General features: G+C 47.3%; 1 non-coding gene across 1 annotated transcript; it reads left to right on the forward strand.

Moving 5' to 3' along the window:
* The first annotated feature begins 204 nt into the window (after positions 1–204).
* Positions 205–311, forward strand: LOC141687590 (small nucleolar RNA R71). Its single transcript, XR_012561082.1, has one exon. It is a non-coding gene; the product is annotated as a small nucleolar RNA R71 (small nucleolar RNA).

Raw genomic sequence — 311 nt, forward strand, 5'->3', positions numbered from 1 at the left:
TCGACTTCCAGAATACCTGCTACCTTCCCAGGCATCATCCTCTGAGTTGGGTTTTGATGCTCATTTGCAGCCATAGTCTCAATAAGATTATAAGCCTCAGTATAGCTTTTGGCCCACAAGGTGCCTCCAGCAGCTGCATCGAGTATGGGCCGAGATTGGGCCCCCAAACCATTATAGAAACCAGTGATCACCATCCAATCGGGCATTCCATGATGTGGACATTTTCTCAACATTTCCTTGTAGCGCTCTCAAGCTTCGCACATAGATTCTGTAGGTTGCTGCGTAAATTGAGTAAGAGCACTCCTCATAGC

This window comes from Apium graveolens, chromosome 9, assembly GCF_009905375.1.
Source record: "Apium graveolens cultivar Ventura chromosome 9, ASM990537v1, whole genome shotgun sequence".
NCBI classification, from domain to species: Eukaryota; Viridiplantae; Streptophyta; class Magnoliopsida; order Apiales; family Apiaceae; genus Apium; species Apium graveolens.